The sequence below is a fragment of the Rhinolophus sinicus genome, linkage group LG10 (assembly GCF_036562045.2).
Source record: "Rhinolophus sinicus isolate RSC01 linkage group LG10, ASM3656204v1, whole genome shotgun sequence".
Taxonomy (NCBI): Eukaryota; Metazoa; Chordata; class Mammalia; order Chiroptera; family Rhinolophidae; genus Rhinolophus; species Rhinolophus sinicus.
In genome coordinates, this window is record NC_133759.1 from 69,698,165 (window position 1) to 69,716,981 (window position 18,817).

Genomic DNA, 18,817 nt, shown 5'->3' on the forward strand with positions numbered 1-18,817 from the left:
CCTTGAAAAGCAAACTGAATTGGGGACAGCCCAGTAAGCACATTTTTAATCACTGTTGTAACACAGCTTGCCCAGGTGGCATGGCAGCACAAAGGAAGCAATATAATGCGGGGGTGGGGGGTGGGATAGGGCAAAGGGGCAATGCCAGGCAGGGCTTTGAGGAAATGATGCCTGAGCTAAGGCTTGGAAAACTGAGCAGGCAGGAGTCAGATAAGGAAAGCACAGGGGTAGGGAGGGGGATTCTGGACAAAGGAATAGTCTCGTAAAGACAAACAGGTGTGAAGTGCAGGTATGTGAAGGAAATTATAGCATGATTTAACTAGGGTGGGCATATATTTTATTGTTCAAATTAGCATGCTTCAACAGTCAGAAGGCCCTATTACTAATTACATGGGGATAACAGGTGCGCACAGGCACAGGGAGAGAGATGGTCACTATACATAACCAGGTCCTGAACTGCGAGAGGCAGATGCTGAGACTGAGAGCATGAATGGTGGCAGCCAAAAGGGAGACCTTGGATTCTATCCCGAGGATAAAAAAAAAATCATAAAAACATAAACATTTTAGGGGGAATTAAAAAACAGAAAAGAAAATAGTTTAATGAACGGCTATGGATCTATCATCCAGCTGCAATTATCAATATTTTACCTGTATTTTTCATCTAGTCCCCCCTTTATCGTGCTAGAGGATTTCAAAGCACATCACAAGCATTACATAATTCCATAAAATCTTCACAGTCCAACACATCCACTGTCTTATCCAACAAAATTAACAATAATTAATCATTTACCAAGTACTCAGATTACACTACAATTTCCCATTGTCTCCAGGTCTTTTTATAGTTGGCTTGTTTGAATCAGGATACAAAGTCCAAACAATGCATTTGGTTGCTATGCCTCTCGTCTCTTAATCTGAATTCCCTTTATCATATACTGGGGGTGCCAAAAAGAATATATACGAGTGGACACTTCGGTCAACGTTGCTCAAGCAGTAGTTGGCCGTTATCAGAAGTGTCTGGACGCTGATGGTAACCACTTTGAGCACCTCTTGTAAATGCAGAAGTCAAACGTGACTTGTATTCACCTTTTGTTATCGGTATATATTGACTATTACAATTTTAATAGTTTTCCCTTCTTAAAAATGTATATACATTTTTGGCACCCTCTGTATACACAAGGGTCCCCAGATGTGTTTTCTGTATACATATCTATGTAAATAAACATCAGCCTTATGGAGGTATAATTGACTTAAAATAAATTGCATATATTTTAAGTATACAATTTGATGTTTTGACACGATCCACAAAACTGTCACTGTCAAGATAGTTATGTCATCATATCAGCTCCCTCATGCCTCTTCCTATTCCCTTCTATCTGCCTCCATTCCATCCCATCTCCCCATGACTTACTTTCTGCTACTAGAGTTGGTATTTTTGAGTTTTACATAAATGGAATGATACAGTATTCTGTGTATGCTTTCTTTTACTGTGCATAATTATCTTGAGATTAATCCATGTTGTGGCATGTATCCACAGTTCACTTCTTTCTTTTTTTTTTTTTTTTTAAGATTTTTTATTGGGGAAGGGGAACAGGACTTTATTGGGGAACAATGGTCAAATTGTTGCCCTTTCAATCTTAGTTGTGGGGGGTTCTGTTCAGCTTCAAGTTGTTGTTCTTTCAGTCTTAGTTGTGGAGGGCGCAGCTCAGCTCCAGGTCCAGTTGCCGTTGCTAGTTGCAGGGGGCACAGCCCACCATCCCTTGCGGGAGTCGAACCGGCAACCATGTGGTTGAGAGGACAGGCTCCAACCAACTGAGCCATCCGGGAGCTCAGCGGCAGCTCAGCTCAAGGTGCCGTGTTCAATTTTAGTTGCAGGGGGCGCTGCCCACCATCCCTTGCGGGAGTCGAGGAATTGAACTGGCAACCTTGTGGTTGAGAGCCCGCGCTCCAACCAACTGAGCCATCCGGGAGGCAGCTCAGCTCAAGGTGCCGTGTTCAATCTTAGTTGCAGGGGGCAGAGCCCACCATCCCTTGCGGGACTCCAGGAGTTGAACTGGCAACCTTGTGGTTGAGAGCCCACTAGCCCATGTGGGAATCGAACCGGCAGCCTTCGGAGTTAGGAGCACGGAGCTCTAACCACCTGAGCCACCAGGCCGGCCCGACAGTTCACTTCTTTCTTACGCTATGTAGCACCCCACTGTACAGATACACCACAATTTATCAGCGTACCTGTTGATGGGACATTAGTATTGTTTCCCAGTTTTGGGCTGCAATGAATACAGCTGAGTATGACATTCTTCACTTGCACCAGTCTTTGTAAGGACGCATACTTTCTTTACTCTGGGGTAAATACCTACGAAGTAGGGAAGACCTGCTAATATGGTAGGTGTGTTTGATTTTTTTAAGATACTACCAAAGTATTCTCTGATGAAGCAAAAAAGGGTTAATAAAAATGAGCCTCAAGGGGGACGCCCAGGCCTGCCTCCCCTCCCCAGGAACCGCCCAGGCTCATCCCCTAGAAATAAATCAAATTGTCCAAACACTCCTGAAAAGAAGAAATAAGACCCAACTGGTATTAACTAGTCCCTCACACGTGCGCAAACTGCTAAAACCTGACGTTACTTGAACCCTAGCCTCATTATAATACAATTAAAATAAAATGAATAAGGCTTGGCCCCCCACTCCCACCCTGTGGGTTTTTCTGCATGCATTATGGGTAAGAGCATGTGCAGAAAACTATTTATATAATGAACATATGTCAATCAAACAATCTCAGTCTGTACGTCACATCTCCTGCTATAAGGAAATGTACCTCCCCTTTCCTATGTAAGAAAAAGCTAAGCTGAAGTGCACTTGTCTATTATTCTAAGGCCCCGTCCCGGCGACCCGCTGCTGGTGTTTCTCTCCCTACTACCCAGGGCAGCTGTCTCCTTGAGATAGCTTCCAACGTCCTGACTTGAATAAAAACTTCTTGCTCTCCTCATTTCAGGCTCAGTCTGTGAATTCCTTCACCTTTTGCGCACGGCAAGGGGTTGTTAATTCCAATGACATAACGTTCTCCAAAATGAGTGAACCACTTTACGTTTCCACCAGCAGTGTCTAAAAATCCCAGGTCCTATCGTTTCTCGGCCTTTTGGCTAAGATCAAGTGTAAAAATCCCAGGTCCTCCACAACCTCACCAACACTTGGTATGGCGGGTCTTTTTCCTTTGATCATAACCACTGTAACAGGGGTGTAGTGCTCTCTCACTGTGGCTTTAATTTGCACTTCCCTAATGACTAACAATGTTGAGCATCTTTTCATGTACTTATTTGCAATCTGCATATCCTCTCTGGTGAAGTGTCTGTTCAAAACTTTTGCCTATTTTCCTACTGAGTTGTTTGGTTTCTTATTATTGACTTGAGTGTATTTTTACAGATTCTAGATAAAATTTATTTTGCATATTTTTTTCTCACTCTATGGTATAAGTTTCTAATTTTGACGATTTATCAATTTTTCCTTGTGGATTATGCTCTGGTTTCCTATCTAAGTAATCTTCGCCTATCCCAAAGTGACAAGATTTCCCCCCATTTTCTTTTCATTGTTTTATCATTTGAGGCTGTGTATGTAGGCTTCTGACACATTCTGAGTTAGTTTTGTATATAGTGTGCAGTTTTTGGGGTTTTCGGCATATGATACACGATTGCTCCAGCAGCATTTGTTGAAAGGCTGTCCTTTCCCCACTGCATTGCCTTTGTGGGTTTGGCAAACATCAGCTGTCCATAAACGGGTGGGTCTATGTCTGAACACTATTTTGTATGATGCATCTATGTGCCTGTCGTTAAGCAAACATCAATATTTGCAAAAATGATTTCTTCAGGTCTGTAACAAATCTGAAATCCGGTAGTGTTGGCCTGTCAACTTTTCTCTTCTTTTTCAACCCCCTTTTGGTTGTTCTTGATCCACTGTGTTCCTGTAATTATAGGTTCAGAGGCTGGCCCAGTGGCTCAGGTGGGTGGAGCACCGTGCTCCTAACACCGAGGTCACCGGTTCGATTCCCACATGGGCCAGTGAGCTGTTCCCTCTATAGCTAAGATTGTGAACAACGACTCTCCCTGGAGCTGAGCTGCAGTGAGCAGCTGGAGGTCAGTGTGGGCTGCCGTGGGCTGCTGTGCTGCCAGGAGCAGCCGGTGGGCAGCATGAGCAGCTATGGGCTGCCATGAGTGGCTGGTAGCCAGCGTGAGTGGCCAACCGATGACTGGCAACTGACTTGCCTCAGCCGGGGGAGCACAGGCTCAACCAGCATGGGCCAGGGAGCTGTGCCCTACACAACTAGACTGAGAAACAACAGCTTGAACCAGAGTGGGGGGGGGGGGCGGTAGAAGGGGAAACAAAAAGAATTATAGGTTCGGCTTGTCAATTTCTTTTAAAAAGGCCACCTGGGATTTACACTGGGATTGCACTGAATGTACAGATCAATCTGGAGAGAGCTGGCGTTTTATAATACCGCGCCTTCCCCTGGACACTGTGTATCTCCATCTAGCTGGTGCTTGGTTTAATCTATCAGCAGTTTTTATAGTTTTCACTACACAGAGGGCTTGCATACCTTTGGTCAAAACTCTGATTTCTAGTTTATGCTATTTCGTGTTTGATGCTAATGAACAGGGTATTTAAAACAAACATTTCAATTCCCATTCATATATATTGCTTATATAGAAATAAAATTGATTTTTGTATATGATCTTGTATCTCAACCTTGCTAAACCCATATATTAGTTCTAGCAGCTTTTTAATAGATGCTTTCAAACTTTCTAAGCAGACAATAATGTCATCTGTGAATGAAGACAGTTTTATTTCTTCATTTCTAATAATGGTACCTTTTATTTCTTTTCCTTTGCTGGTTAGAACCTCTAGTACATTGTGGAAATAAAAGTTGTCAGAGCAAATCCTTCTCTTGGTCATCTTACGGAAGAGCATTTAGTCTTTCACTGTAAGTATAACTGTCAGTTTTTTTAGATGTCTCTCATTAACTTAAGAAAGTTACCTTTTATGCCTAGTTTGCGAAAAGTTTTAAAATCGGGAATAGAGCTGAATTTTTGGCAAATGTTTTTCCTGCATCTACAGAAATCAGATGGGTTTCCTTTGTCTCTTAATATGCTAAATTGCATTAACTTTTTAATGTTAAATCAGCCTTGCATTGCTGTTATAAACACTACCTAGTTATGATGAATTATCACTTTTATAATATTGTTAAACAACACTTGCTTAAATTTTGTTTAGAATTTTTGCATCTATATTCAAGAGGGATTCTGGTCTGTAGTTTTCTGTCCTGTAATATTTTTGTCTAGTTTTGGTGTGAGGATGACGCTGGCTTCATAGAACGAAATAGGAGGTATTCCTGCCTTTTCAATTTTCTAGAGTTTATGCTGAATTATTTTTTGTTTTCCTTAAATGTTTAGTAGAACTCACCAGAAACCATCTGTGTGGAGTTTTCTTTTTTGGGGAAGGTCTTAAACTATAAAAGCAATCCTTGAGAGATATAGGACTATTTAATTTATTCATCCTTAAGTAAGCTTTGGTCATTAGTGTCTTTCATGGAATTTGTCTATTTCATAGGAAGATGTCAAATTTATTGGCATAGAGTTGCTCATAATATTCCCTTATGAGCCTATAATCTGTAGTGATGTCATCTCTTTTTTGATATTGCTAATTTGTGCCTTCTTTTTCTCCTGATCAGTTTGGCCAGAGGCTTATTTGCTTTTAATTGGGGGTGTTTAGACCATATACTTTTACATAATTATTGACATGGTTATGTTTAAGTCTATTATGTTTAAGTCCTATTTGTTTTCTATTTGTTGTCCCATCTGTTCTTCAATTGGGTTGTTTGTTTTTCTGTTGTTGAGTTTCATGAGTTCCTTGTATATTTTGGATATTAGCCCCTTATCGGAGGCACTGTTTGCAAAAATCTTCTCCCATTCAGTTGGTGGCCTCTTTATTTTGTCGATGGTTTCTTTTGCTGTGCAGAAGCTTTTCAGTTTGATATAGTCCCATTCGTTTATTTTAACTTTTACTTCCCTTGCCTTTGGAGTCAAATTCATAAAATGCTCTTTGAACCCAAGGTCCATAAGTTTAGTACCTATGTTTTCTTCTATGCAGTTTATTGTGTCAGGTCTTATGCTTAAGTCTTTGATCCATTTTGAATTAACCAGGTGAAAGGGTATCTCCACAAACCCCAGACTGCAGTAGGTGGGGTCACACCAAGTGTAGCATTCCTCTGTATAGACACAGAATCAGCAGCTGTGCTGAGGTAACAAGTGTGGTGGGGGTGGAGAAAAAAGGTGTCTGACAGTCCCGAGAGCCAAGGAATCCAGAAATCACCAAAAAACAGCTCTCCCCTGACTCTGCCAAAGAGACTCCTCACTGAACAAAACCTCAGCAAATGACTCTGAGAAACAACCAGTGAAACTGGGAACAAATTTCTCAGACTCCAGTTCACAGATTAGTAAACAGAACAAAACATGGAATCCACTAACAGGCTGAGGGAAGACAGAGAAGCTGGGGTGGTCCAAGCCCTTGAGGATCACAGAAATACCCAACAAAAGCTCCCTCCCCAAAGGAAAGAGCTCTCCCTGAGGGAAAAAGAGCTGGACTGAGCAGGGAAGGGACACTGGGGGGGTCAAGGAGCGACTGTAGCAGAAGACGACCCTCCAGCTGTGCAGGGCAGAAAGCTACCCTGCCCACATCTGCCCATTTGTACACGTCCTCTCGAAGGGACAGAAAGTCGTGCCATTTAAATGTGAGCAACAGAAGGATATGACCACACCCTATAAAAAGTACTGTAGGAGGGAAACGAACCAAATAACACCCCACAGAGAAAGCACACGAATGCTTTGCTGTTGAGCTGCAGTTCTTCTAGTATTTATCCCTTATCAGATGTTGTGTATCTTTTAAAGAAATTTAGATAAGAAAAAAATCAGGTACCCATATACTAAATGCATTTCTTCTCCTTCGTGTACTTCCCTATATCCACTGATATCATTTTACTTCTGCCTAAAGGACCGCCTTTAATATTTCTTATAGTGTAAGTCTGTTGGAGATTCATCCTTTCAGCTCTGTATAGGTGAATTTCACTTTCATGTTTGAAAGCTATTTGGGGTACATATAAAATTAAAAATGTTGCTCCAGTGTTTCTTCCTTTTATTACTTCCAGTGAGACAACTGCTATTGTCCTCACCTTTATTCCTTTGTGCTTTTTTGTCTGACACGCCCCCAATTCCAATTACATATAGGATGCCAAAAAAAGTATACACATTTTAAGAAAGGAAAAAACTATTAAAATTGAATACTCAATATATATTGATAACAAAAGATGAATACAAGCCACGTTTGACTTACGCAATTACAAGGTGTTCAAAGTGGTTACCATCAGCATCCAGACACTTCTGACTCTTGAGCAACACTGACCAAATTATCCACTTGTATACATTATTCTGGCACCCCCAGTATATACTGGGTTGCTTGAAGTTGTCCCATAGCTCATTGATGGTCTGCTCATTTTTTTTTCTGTATTATTCTTTTTCTCTGCATTTCATTTTGGGTGGTTTCTACTGCTGTCTTTAGGAGCCTAATAATTTCTTCCACAACGTCTATTGATTAATGATGCCAGTAATATGTCAGTTTATTTTTCGTTTCAGACATTATAGCTTTTATCTCTACATTCTGATTTGGTCCTCTCTTTTTCTTCTGGGTAATATCTTTTATGTCTCTACTTCATTATTTGAATATACAAGATCTGACAATTATGTTCGCAAACTCATCCTAGAAATAGTGCTACATATACCTCATTGCCAAATATCACTACAGTCACCTTTGATGTACTCCCCTTGGGAAGCTATGCCCTGACACCAGCACTTAGTCCACCCTTCAAAGCAATCCTGGAACTCTTTTTCTGGAATGGCTGTCGTCATATTACCCTTGATGTCCTGAATGTCATCAAAATGTCTTCCTTTCAATATTTCCTTTATCTTCGGGTAAAGAAAGAAGTCACTGGGGACCAGATCAGGTGAGTAGGGAGGGTGTTCCAATACAGTTATGTGTTTACTGGCTTAAAACTCCCTCACAGACAGTGCCCTGTGAGCTGGTGCATGGTCGTGATGCAAGAGCCACGAATTGTTGGTAAAAAGTTCAGGTCGTTTTCATCGAACTTATTCACTCAGCCTTTTCAGCACTTCCAAACAGTAAACTTGGTTAACTGTTTGTCCAGTTGGCATAAATTCATAATGAATCAAAAAATGTTAGCAACATTGTTTTGACTCTTGATTTGGACCAATGGAACTTTCCTGGTCATGGAGAATTGGCTGACTTCTATTGTGCACTTTGACACTTAGTTTCAGGGTCGTATTGGTACATCCGTGTTTCATCACCAGTGATAACACGGCCCAAAACATCGTCTTGCCTCTCAAAAGGTCCTGGCAAAGCTCGATTCTCCTTCGCTTTTGTTCATTGGTGAGCTCCTTTGGTACCATTTTTGCACACACCTTTCTCATGCCAAGATTTTCAGTTAAGATTTTCTTAACTGTTTCTCTATCGATGTTTACTTGGTCTGCTATGCTTCTCACAGTCAGTCAACGATTTTGACACACAATTCAATGAATTTCCGCAATGTTTTCATCACTTCTGCTCATTACTAGCCACCCTGACCTCTCTTCATCAGTGATGCATTCTCTCCCCTCAGAAAAACCTTTAATCCTTTTGTACGCTGCAGTTTTCTTCATGGCATCATCCCCATAAACTTGGACTAACATGTCCCTGATTTCACTTCCACTCTTGCCAAATTTAACAAGAAATTTAATGTTTGTTCGTTGCTCTAATTCAAGCTCAGACATTCTTGCGATGTCACACAAAAACATGCAACAATAATGAACGTCACTCAGCAAGACACTGCAACACACTGACACGAACACAGCTGTGAGACACTGATATACCAAGGTTATGAAACCTTACCCAGCTGTTTGTACAGTGCTGCCAATGTAAGTGCATGGTGGCAAGCTCGCGAACTTGTGAGACCTCATATGTGTGGCAGGCAGAGTAATGGGTCCCCCAGATCCTAATCCCTGAAATTTATGAATATGTTCTATTACATGACATGGGGGAATTAAGGTTGCAAAACAGCTGACTTTAAAACAGGGAGATTACACCGGATTTGGGTGGAACCAATGTAATCACCAGGGTCCTTGAAAATGGAAGAGGGAATAGGAAGTGGGAACCAGAGAGGTGGCAGTGTAAGGAGGACGTGGCCTGACATTGCTGGCTTTGAAGATGGAGAAAGAGGGCCATGAACCAAGGAATGTTGGTGGATTCTACAAGCTGGAAAGCGCAAGGAAACGGATCCTGGCCTAGAGCCTATAGAAAGGAATGCAGCCCTGAAAACACTGATTTTCAGCCCAGTGAGACTCATTATGAGTACTCTATTCCTATGACTTAGGAGGTTTTCCAGTCTGGCAGTCTGGGACCAGGCATTGTTTACTGGGAAATATTCCTTTGAGTCCTTCTGGATGGTTTCCCCCAGCCTTGGGGAGTTTCCTCTCACACACAGCTGATCAATACTGTTGAATACTAAAGTGGTCGGACCCTCTACAGATCTCAGGGCTTTGTTTTCTCTGTGTATGTCCCTCCTTTTCAGTAACCACTTTCTGTCAATGCCAGCCACCTTGTTCTCCTTGGACGCGCAGCTCTGTCTTCTCAAATGAGGTGGTGCAGCGGGCTCTGCCTTCGTTTCCCCTCCATACATGGTGGCCTGGAAACTCTCTCAAAATATTAAGCTGAATAGCCAAAGGCTCATCTCTCTACCATTTCTCAAGGATCATCTGCCTCTGCTGCCTGTTGTCCAGTGTCTTGAAATATTTCATATATTTCTGTTGTTTTTTTCCCATTTTTAACTGTTTCAGGCAAGAGGGAAAGCCGAGTCCATTATTCCATCTTGACCATAAGCAGAAGTCTCTACCATACACTTTTTAAAATGCTATTTTAAAAAGATAAAACTGGGTTACTTATCCTACATTCTAAATTTGGCTGGCTGTTTCCTTCTTGTGTCATTTTATTTGGTCCATTTCTTATAAATGGTTGTCAGGTTCAGGTACAACTGCTTTGACAAGAATCCCTCCTAGGTGGCGCTGTTTTCTTCCTGATGCATCCCACGTAAAGACACAATGCTACATTGCCCAGCTCTCGGTGATATCAAGCACCATCAGTGGGTTCGGTTCTGCCAGCGTGATCCATCCATTGTAAAGTTCCGTCAGTCTTTCAACTGATTTCAGCGCCCACGGATGATCACTGCCTAAACACATCATTTCAGTAAGGGTTACAAAATGGTGATTTTCGAATTCTATACCGTTCATTATTAATTGGAATTCTTCCATAAAGAACTTTCCCTCATCAACTAGTTTGTTATTATGCAATACAATTTGTACAGAACAAACAGGATGAACTTTTTTTAAAAACTTGATTTTCAGAATAACCAGTTGGTCCTCTCACAACCTCCAGTATCAATCACCGGCAGTCTTTATTCCTTGGATATGGTGAGTTCCTTTAAGGCGGCACGAGTCCTTCAGCAGTCTTTAGTCCCTGCCTCTCTCCCTCCCTCCCTCCTTTCGAGTTGTAAATGGTGCCTCCTCCTCCCCCATTTTTATTTTTATTTTATTGGGGAAGGGGAACTGGACTTTATTGGGGAACAATGTGTACTTCCAGGACTTTTTTCCAAGTCAAGTTGTCCTTTCAATCTTAGTTGTGGAGGGCGCAGCTCAGCTCCAGGTCCCTTTGCCATTTTCTAGTTGCAGGGGGCATAGCCCACAATCCGTTGCGGGAGTCGAACCTGCAACCTTGTGGTTGAGAGGACACGCGCCAACCAACTGAGCCATCTGGGAGCTCAGCGGCAGCTCAGCTCAAGGTGCCATGTTCAATTTTAGTTGCAGGGGGCACAGCCCACCATCCATTGTGGGAGTCGAATCGGCAACCTTGTGGTTGAGAGGATGCATTCCAACCAACAGCCATCTGGGAGCTCGGCGGCAGCTCAGCTCAAGGTGCCGTGTTCAATTTTAGTTGCAGGGGGCGGAGCCCACCATCTCTTGCAGGACTGAAGGAGTTGAACTGGCAACCTTGTGGTTGAGAGCCCACTGGCCCATGTGGGAATCCAACCGGCAGCCTTCAGAGTTAGGAGCATGGAGCTCTAACCGCCTGAGCCACGGGGCCGGCCCCTCCCCCATTTTTAAAAATCTTTTGATTATTTCTGTATGCTAATTTTATATCCTGTTCTTTTACTAAATCTTTTCCCTGTTTGTAGTAGCTTCTTGATTCCTTTGAGATTTTGGATAGACATTCAGACCAACTGAAAATAGAAATACTTTTCCAAGTCTTATGCATCTCACTGCTTTCTCTAACACCTCAGCAGGACACGAGCAGCTCTGTTTTGTCCTGACTTTAGCTGAAGTGTCTACATATTTACCCATTAAGTAAGAAGCTGGCTTTCAGGCTGAGTATGCACATGTGTGCTCACGTTGCTGACTGCCTCCAGGGCTGAGGCTGCCTCACCCCCTCTGTGCCCGAGGCTCCTTAACAGGTTTCCAAGGTCTTTTTCTCACTTGTTCACAGATGAAGAGTCTGTGGTGCCATCTTCGTTCTGCACATTATTCTCACATGTATTTACTGAGGTTTCCCCTCAGAGTGAAGTCTTCTCCTTCTGATTTCTGGGCTCTGATTCTCAGGACACCAGAACTACCCCTGTTCCCACCCCTGCCCCCACCCCTCCACCCACCCACCCCCGGCTTCCTTTCTTAGAGTTACAGTGGTCCTGCTGCCGCTGGCAGTCCGGCCTGCCCCCTCCTCGTCCTGGAGTTCTTGGAGGTGCCATGCGGCTTGGTATCACTGGAGATGCCTTCTGTGGGTTTTCCTTTTGCTGTGTGCTAACTACTCTCTGTATTTTTTTTTTTTTTTTAAGGAATTGGGAAGATTAAAACAACAACAACAATTATTTCCTTCTTGCTTAGGTCAGAATTCCACTGAAGAATTTTAAGCATATGCTGAGATCTGAATTTTGGCTGAGATCTGGCCTCCTGAGAACAATGTATGGAACACAGGAAAGACCAGAGACAGAGAGACCAGATAGGGTCCAGTACTTCAGATAGGTAAGAAGGACCTGAGTTAGGCGAGTGGTAGTGGGGAGAGAGGACAGGCCAAAGTCAAGAAAGATTTAGAAGATGAAACTGACAGAACCTAACGGCTGGCTGACGTGGGGGCACGAGAACAGAGGGGCGTTAGGGAGGACGGTCCCTTCGCTCGGTGATGAGCTGTGTGGGAGTGGCATCACATTAGATTAGGGAATATCAGACAAAGGAGCACAGGTGCTACAAGGAGGTGGGAGCCCTCAGCAAGCTGATATGGATGCAGGTAGGGTAGCTACACCTCCCACAAATACCTGGATATAGCACCCTTTCTACTTCTAAACTTTCCAAACTTCCTGTGGAAAATTAAAAACATTTGTTCTGTGTCTGAAATTAACGTCAGATATCTTCACTGTGGTATTTTTCTTTGGACGTAGCTTCTGTGTTACGACCTCCTTCTAGATCATCTTTGAGTTTTAAGTCCCTCCCTCAACATTTCCTACCACTTTGTGACAGGTACACCTCCACAATGATATTTGGTCTCTTACTTGAATCTAAAAGCCACTGTTTTGTTTTCTCCCGCTAGGTTTTAATACTACTAGCATCCTGCTGACTCTCAAATAGCTAAGATGAAGCACAAATTCCTTTTGTGAAGATCATCTTGTATTAAGGTCCCTTATCTTCACCTGACTACCATGCCATTAAGTCACTGTTTTTCAAGGTGTGGCCCATGGGCAAATGCTTTAAATCTACGTTGGATGCTTAAAAATGATAATATGAAATGAAGATGACATTTATAGCAACTAAGACTTATTCAGTACATACTATGTGCTAGGTACCATTCCAAGCCCTTCACCACATGTACTGACTCACGTGACCCTCACAATCATTTTATGAGAAAGGAACTACAATATTTGCATTGTACAGAAGAGGGGATTGAGGCACAGAGAGACTAAGTAACTTACTCAGATTGAAAGCTGGTAAGCAGGTCCTATGCAGACTTCCCGAATCACACTGGAGGGGAGACTTGCAGTTTAAAACATGTGCCTCTCAAGAGGGGGAGGAGTCCTTCACATGATTCTCTGATGCCAAAGTTGACACTCACTGAACTAAGTATAAACAACCAACCTAGTGTCCAAAGCATTTCCCACTACTCCTTGCAGTACTTCTGACTGTACCCTATTCGTTAGGTTAAGAACATTACTCAAGTTTCCACATTGACACACACAGAATGTTAGAATGGGACAAAACTGCAGGGATGCATCAGTTTACAAAGGAGAAAACCCAAACCCAGAGAGCGCTGAGGTGAGCTGTCTAAAGTAGTAAAAGTCCTGGGAGCAGAACCTGAGGTCTCCTGACTTTCTGGTCCAGTTCTTTTTCCACTACAAATGCTGAAAAGACTTCCCATGTTACAAAACATAGGGATACAGATCGTCGGGGGCCAGGTTATCTTATTTCACCTGGTTGAAGACACCAGTAACACCAATATGAACACTATTCTATATTTGGATGCAGAACGTCAAAAGTTTTAAAGTGGTAGAAAACAATTTAAAACAACTTACACTGCTTAATCTAACGGGAATGATTTGTTCATAGTACATTGAGGACAGGTCACTTTAATGAAACTCATCTCGGGTGTCCCTTTTAAGTGATCAGAACTCTCCCACAGAAACAGAATTAGGTCTATATCAGCACACAATCAGATCTTCTTCTTTGAAACATTGGTGAAATCCAGGTGCTGTGAGTGTCATTTTTTTCCTGATTGAAACTGCCTTGTAGTTTGCACCTTCGTTCACTCTCACATCACTACCACCTTTATTCCTTTGTCTCAAAAACAGCACATCCATGCTTTTCCAAGGTAACCATCTGTCCATGCCCTTGACCCCCAGCTCTGTGCCTAACCCTGCTTTATTATCTTCCTTTGCTGCTTGGTATTTCCCTCTTTAAGAGCTCCTTCCTCCTAAGCCTCTCCTACCAGAAAATATCTCCTATCACTCCACTGCTAAAAAACCTTTGATGACTCCTTACTGCTTAGAGAATAAGTCTAAATTCTTCAGCATGAGATTCAAGCCCTTCATCTTCTAGTATCAATATCCTGGTCCACCGCCGGTTCAGTCTTAGGTCTCCTCCCACCATTCCTGATGTCACTCAACTCTCTCTCTGCTTTGATCTGTCCACAGCTCCGGCTCTGTGGAAAATGATCCAGTTGCCTGACCTTCCTCCCAGTCTGTCTGATGAAGTCTTTTCATCCTTTAAAATTCAGCTCAAGTGTCACTACCTCCTCTGTGAAGTATCCCGACTTGCCTCCAGTCAAATCACTCTGCCCCCGCCCAGTAACTCTTATACCACACAGTATTTTGATGACACCTGTCTGCTTTCTCAATAGAAGTTCGTTCTTTAATTCATGTAAGCATTTACTGAGTGTGACAGGCCAAGCCCTACGCTAAACCCCAAGGATGTAGAAATGAATGTCTTAGTAACACTCTGATCTCAAGGGCATATTTTGTGCTAGAAAAACAAAATCTTAAACTCTTGATGTGTAATGTTTAGAAGGCATGTAGTCTCTGTATACAAAGTGTTATTTATTTACGTAAATTGATCATAATAGCAGAATATGAAACAAAATATACAGTATTTGCAGTATATTTAAAAAGTGGTAAAATTCTCAGCTCAAATATCTATTTTCCCTTTCCAGTTCTTCTGAATTGTTAATCCCTAATAAACATAACAAACAAAATTCAATCTACCATCCAACAATGAATGACAAAAGAAGTCCGTTTCTTTTGACAACGTAATCTTTCCCTAGGGGAAAAATCTCCACAGTATGCACAATATTCCCCAGCCCTTCCCTCCGCCCCCCAATTTGGAAGGAAAAAACTTCTGAACCCACCATTTTCCAAAGATTAATGGTATACATGCAAAGTTATTAGCTTTCCTCTGAAGAACATTCATAATTCTTCCACACTCTAATATGCAACTGCATTCTTCAACTAGCTACATTCCAAGATAAAAAGGGGCAAAAAGCATATTTTGTTTCAGTAACCTTGAGAGAGTTATAAACTCTAAGAATATTGTATACATATTTTGGCAAGGAGCTTTAAAAAGTTTTAACGGTATGCATTTTTATAGGGAATTTTCGTAAGAGGATATTCTAAACTCAGGAATCCATTAGGTTGTGGAATTTTTTGTATCTGCCTTATTCTTCAACACTGAAATAAAAATTTTATTCTTTTTGAGATCAAACTTGACTACCTTGGGATTAAAGGTATAATATTAACCATGTAATTGTGAAACAGTTTACATTTCTCAGAAAAACCTCAGGCACCTTTTCAATATAAACACACCAAACAAACATCCATGCTCTTATGTGACATAAAAATCAAACTTATTAGAAGATGACATTTAAGTTTACCATCAGCAATCACCTGAGCGTTTGAACACTGCATTTAGGTGTGTTCTAACAGTTTTTCAGGAAGAGCACACGACAGATACCTAGCAGTATACTAAGAAGCCAATGCATTAGATTCTTATTTCACATGTGAAATGGTGTCAATTGTGTACATCACATTGCTTAGAATGTTATTTACCATATATGGCTCTCTTTGGTAGCATAAGCTGTAGAAAAAACTACTTTATGATGACAGTTTATGGGAGAAAATGAATCTCCTTAGACTTACTGTTTTTCTTTTGCTATTAGTTCTGGCTTCTTTTTTAAAATAGCCAAAGGTTTCAACCAGTTGAGTTGCTGCCACCTTCTGATTAAACTTTAATAAACTAAGCTTTTTAAGCCACATAAAAATTTCATCAAGCGTTTCTCAACCTTAGGAAAAACGGAAGGAGGAAAAAGGTCAGAACATCATCACTCGGCTGCAGCAGGTCTGGAGAAGAATGCGTTGGAAGGCTGCAGGCTGTTGCCGCAAAACAAACGCCAAGCAAGCTAAGAAACAAGCTGCCATGTGTGGCCTGCGCCAGATGGTATGGTGACCGCTGGACTACTGCCTCACACTTCGCCCCGCGCCCCTGCTAATGAAAGCACTAGTCAGACAGCAGGCGCCCAGGACACACCATTGCTTTCTGTCAAAAGGCCTCGACAGGCTACATTCAACCCACCATTACAAGGTTTTCTTGTCAAGAACATTTCAGAGCAATTCTCAATAATTTTACTTTCAGTGTTTTATAATGGTAACAAATTTTAAAATCTTTATTTTAAAAAAAGGAGTATCGCATGCTACTTAGATATCCGAAATTAATAATAGAAGGAACAGATAAGAGTTGAAAAGGGTGACTTGTCTCTGGGAAGCAATACTTAGAAGTAGGAAAAGACTGGGCAAGGAACCAAGCCCTGTACTATTTATTTTTAAAAATCATGTTCAGGTATTATATTGGTTAAAATTTTTAATTTCAAAATGAAGCAACATCAACTGAATAAAGAGGGTTGTTTAAAAAGCACTTGAGGGCTGCACTCTCCTGTCCTTCAAGCAGCTAAAGAGCTTCAGCTGACATCTGTTTCCTTCAGAAGCCGTTAGAGTTTGTCAGGAGCTTTGATGATAAGCATTCAAAGGCTGTCATTTTGTTAGTATCCATCTGCCTGTGTTACTCCATCAGCAATTGATTTCATATCTATTCATTTTGTCAAAAATCTGTTAAAACTGATATATTCTATTTTAAGGCTATATTTATAAATTTCATTTCATACATGTATATCCAATAATCTTTTCTATGGAAATGGCATATTTTTTGATCAGTTAACACTTTCATCTAATGATCCTTTATTGCTTTAATCATCTATGCCCAAGTCAAAAATCATGTGAGATGCTATGGGACTTGTAGTTCTGCCACGATGAAGTAGTCCCATTCCTCCCAGGTCCTCCCCCTTACACCTAAAAACCCTTGGAACTAACACAACGAACAGGCACCAGAGTCTCTGAAAGGTGGAAAGAAGAGATGGGTTGCTGAGAGACCCTGAGACTCAGAAACGCGGGCCGGTGACTCCTCTGGGCTTCCTATGGCCTCTCATAAACCCCAGACAACAGGCTGCAGAAGCCGCCAATCAGGAGCCGCCAATCTGCAGTCTGCTTCCCCTAGCCAAAGTACCAGGAAAAGTGGCCTGTACCCACCCTACATACATAAGCAGAAAAATAAATACATAAACCTTAGCCCAAACCTCATTTAATTCAAAATGGACCATGGACCTAAATGTAAAATGCAAAACTATAAAGCTTCTATTAAAAAAATGAAAATCTTTGGGATCTGAGGCTAGGCAGAGTTTTTAGACTTGACGGCAAAAGCAGGACTCACAAAAGGAAAAATCAATGAATTAAACCTAATCAAAATTAAAATTTTTTGCTCTTCAAAAGCCCCTAGGGTAAGAGGTTGAAAAGACAAGATACAAACCGGGAGAAAATATTTATTTGCAAACCACAATTCCAACAAAGAACTTGTATCTGGGTGTATAAGGAACTCCCAAAACTCAACAGTAAAAAACAAACAACCCAAGTAGAAAATGGGCAAAAGATATGAATGGATATTGTACTGAAAAGGATATACAGATGGCAAATAAGCACATGAAAAGACATTTAACATCAACAGCCATTAGAGAAATGCAAATTAAAGCCACAAAAGAAATGTTACTACACACCTATCAGAATGGCTAAAATAAAAAATAGTGACATCAAATGCAGTCAAGGATGCAAAGAAACTGGATCAGGGATGTGTTTCTAGTCTAGTAGTCATGGCAGCTTCTTACTAAATAGGAGCTTTTCATAATGACCCAGAAACTGCACTCTTGAACATTTATCCTAGGGAAATGAAAAATCATGTTCACACAAAAACCTGTACATGAATGTTCAGTCACTTTATTTATAATAGCTCCAAACTAGAAACAGTTTGGTTAACCAAATCATTGTATATCCAAGCCATGGAATACTACTCAGAAATAAAAAGGAATAAACTATTGACATCACCATGACTTGGAAGAATCTCAAGGGAACTATGCTAGGAGAAGAAGTCCAAACTCTAGAGGTTAAGTACTATGTGATTCCATTTTTACAGAATCCTTGAGATGACAAAGCCATAGCGTGTGGGACTGATGCGTGGTAGTCAGGGGTTAGAGGGAGGTGGTGTGGCTATAAAAATAGCACAAGGGGTCCTTGTGATACACTGTTCCGCATCTTGACTGTGGCAGTGGTCACCTGAAGTTGCACAGAACACACACACACACACACACACACACACACACGTACAAGTTCAAATGGAAAATCTGAATAAGATTAGTGAATTGTAAAAATGTCAATATCCTGGTTGTGATATTTACTATAGTTATGCAAGATTTTATCATTGTGGGTAAATGGGCAAAGGGTATATCCGATCTCTCTGTTTTATTTCTTACAAATGCATGTGAATGTACAATTATCTCAAAATAAAAAGTTTAACAAATATAAAGGACTGGTGTCCCTGACAAAAATACATATAATCTAGATCTAATCATGAAGGAACAACAGACATCAGACAAACTCAAATAAAAAACTGGCCTGTACCTCTCACTAAAAAATGTCAATGTCATGAAACAGATTAAAAGAGACACGACAAGTGAATGTAACATACAATCTGATCAGATCAATCCAAGGTTTTCTTTGCTATAAAGAACATTATTAAAACAATTTCACAAAACTTAGAAAAGGTCTATA

The 18,817-nt window shown here is 41.3% G+C and overlaps 1 protein-coding gene across 4 annotated transcripts in view; it reads right to left on the reverse strand.

Annotated features, from left to right (window-relative positions):
* Positions 1 to 18,817, reverse strand: part of RNF130 (ring finger protein 130) — a 116,793-nt gene that overhangs the window by 54,758 nt on the left and 43,218 nt on the right. The gene's annotated exons all lie outside the window — the stretch shown is intronic.